The sequence below is a fragment of the Serinus canaria genome, chromosome W (genome assembly GCF_022539315.1).
Source record: "Serinus canaria isolate serCan28SL12 chromosome W, serCan2020, whole genome shotgun sequence".
NCBI classification, from domain to species: Eukaryota; Metazoa; Chordata; class Aves; order Passeriformes; family Fringillidae; genus Serinus; species Serinus canaria.
Window position 1 is genome coordinate 5,406,628 of NC_066342.1, and position 3,241 is coordinate 5,409,868.

Below are 3,241 nucleotides of genomic sequence, written 5' to 3' on the forward strand. Positions count from 1 at the left end.
ATAGGTTACTTTTCCCTAACCCCTGCTATTGGACAATTTCTGATCCTTTCTAGCCCTATATAAGGGGCTACTTTAGCCCATTCTGGCCAGAAGAGCCATCATTGGAACCCTTCACAGACCTCCCAATAAACCATCAATGTGGAACTCCAGGCTGCCTTCTCCTCTCTCTGTGTCTGCTTCCCGGCTAGCTAGTGAGGCTCCTTAGCAAGCAAAGAGCTGAAATCCTAAGAGCTGAAAATCACTAAGAGCTGATATCACTTGAGCTTGCTAAAGGTTGCCAGCGGCTAAGAGTGGCTTGGGTATTCAGAGAGTCAGTCTTCAAAGGACTGAGCTATCTGACCCATGCTCGCCTGCCTGCTTGGGGCACACAAACCCTGCAGGAAGCCAGCTATCCGGCATTAGGAGGTAACCTGCAATAAGCTTGTTGGCCACAAATCCAATAATGCCCTTTCAAAGCCCAGGTCCTGTTGGCAAAGGGGCCTTCTCAGTTTTCATCATCAGTTGGTGGGTCAAAATACAGTTTCCTTCCTGGGCCTAACAGTCCTCCAACAATAGTTGCCCCACCATAAGAATCACAATATTTGTATTTCCAAGCTCCCACATGAGGTTTCCACTTGCAGTTACATCCCAGATCTATTTCGTTAGATCCGGACCAGAACTTATTAAAAAGGGTTCAAGTTCCATTCTGGTGTTGCCACTTCCACTGATAGTCACAGACAACGTGTCCTACTTGTGGAATTAGCTCAGAGACAGCTTTAAAATAAGTGGTCCAAAAACCTGTCCTTCCCCACTGCTTTACAGCCTTCAGAATCCCTTTGGTAATTGTGGTAGGAACACCTTACCCAGCTACCATTAGTGAGCTTAACATGGGTTTGATTCCATCTGTCTCAATATTTGGAACAATCATTAAGAAGGGCAGCTGGGGTCCAGCAATGTAAACCCAAAGATAAAGGGCAGTTACAAACACTTTTTCCTGCGTATGCACCTCTTGTTCTATTTAGACAATAAATGCCTCTTTCAGAAGAATAAAGTCGCCATGGACTTGCTTCCTCATCCCAAAATCCCATTCTATTATGGACCTCACTCAGGGTGCTGGCTCACTGTCCTAGGGAGATGTCATGATGCTTGTATCCCCAATCGTGTGTTCTGTTTATGCTGGATATTATATTCTGTGCCTTCAAGACTGGCTGAGAGCGAAGGCAGGGAGAAGAAGAAGCACGGAATTTTGTTATTAGCTGCAGTCTCCCCCACAGTCTGCTGGAACACGGAACTCCACCGTTGTTGTCTGGGCATGGATGGGGAGAACACTGTGCTCTTTTTGCTTTTTAGTTAGTTTAGCTAGCTGAGGCAGTCCGAGCTTTCCCTGGACGGTTTTTCTTTCCCTTTTCTTGGAACCGTTCAAACCTGCTCCAGACCAGGACCCTGGGAAACACCTAGGAAACATCGTACTTTGCAGCCTGCTGGGGCCTACTTTGCAGCCTTTCCCAGTGCCAGAGGGACTGATAACAGAGTGACCACCCACCAGAGAGACTTTCTGAATTTGTCATCTCTTCAGAGCAGCGAATGAGTTTTGTCATCTGGTATTGTTCATTTTGTGTGCTGGGGAGTGCTTTGCCTGTTAAATAAACAAGTTCTTTCCATGTCTCTCCAAGGAAATCCTTCCCAAACCAGTTGGGGGGAGGGGCCATGTGGGTTTGCTTTCTGGAGGGACCCCTTTTGGAGGTTTTCTCCCAAATTTGCCCTAAACCAGAACACCCACCATTTAGGTTCGACTCAGCTGGCCACCCACAGCCAGTCTTCAGATCCTCCTAGCCCTCCACAGACTCAACAATTGCTAAAGTCAAAGGTTTTTGCTACTTCTCCTAGGACTAGAAGATGATTCTCCCACCTCTGGCCCAAACCTAACTGACAATATAAAGATAAAATTATTAAGAAAAACATTCTAATGGTGTAATCTAATCACCTAATCTAATTCTCACACTGTCTTCCGCACCACCTGAGGCAAGTGAAGGCACAGAAAAATCTTAAAATAAAGAAAACAATGACAGCAAAGATTAGCCCCCCAATGACTGGAGATTCTAAAGGAGGGATGCCCACACAAACTGTTTCAGCAGGCAGTCTGTGGGTAGGTATACGAGGCTTCCCCCAATGTCAACGCACTGGCTGCAGCTCGGTCCACTCATACAGACTGTCAGTCATGGTCTCCCATCCTTTTCTTCCAGCTGAGATGTCCAAATCTTTGGTGCCTCAGAGACCTAGACCCGAGTGTGATGGGTCCACCCATGTTCAGCTGTCTTGATGTCTGTTTCTGTGATCAGTAACACTTGGAAAGGATCCATGCCACTTTGCTACCAGTGGTGCTTCTTTCCACTCCTTAAGTAGGACCCCATGTCTTGGTTGAATGTTATGAACAACGAAGTCCAAAGGCAGGGTCTGTGCCAGTTGAGCTTCCCATTGAAGAGATTTCACAAGACACAGTATACTGCCCACATATTGTTTTAAATATACATCACTTATTTCCACAGGCCCCCTAGGTTGAGAATTAAAAGGGTAAGGAATTCCAAACATTAGTTCAAAGGGAGATAATTTAATATCTCCCCTGGGTCTGGCCCTTATTCTTACTAAAGCTAGTGGCAAGAGCTGTACCTAAAGCAACTTAGTTTCTGTCACCAGCTCCAGAAGGTGTTTCTTTATTTTGCTATTCATTCCTTCAACCTGACCCGAGCTCTGGGGTTGCCAATAGGTATGGTGATTCCATTGTATTCCTAAAGCAGTCATAACCCCTTGAAGAATTTTTCCTGTAAAATTAATTCCCCCATCTGAGTCTATTGCTTCCACAATCCCATATCTTGGAATTATTTGTTCCAAAAATACTTTAATATCTGATCCTGTAGTTGGTGAAACAGTTGGAGATGCTTCTGGCCACCCTGTTAGCTGACATACTATTACCAGAAGATATTTATATCTTGCCACTCGGGGCATTTCAGTAAAATCCACCTGGCATCTCTGGAAGGGACATACAGCCCAAGGCCTCCATCCCCTGGCAATTTTCTTTGTAACTCTGTTATTGGTTTAGCACAAATCAAGCAACCCTCAACAGCTCGCTTTGCCGAAGTAAAAACACTCACAGTAACATGCAATTTGAGGAAGGCTTCTGCCAATCTTTGAGAGCCCTAATGACTCCCTTCATGGAGTTGTTTTAATATCTGTAAGGCCAGAACTTTTTGTATCTGCTGTTTAC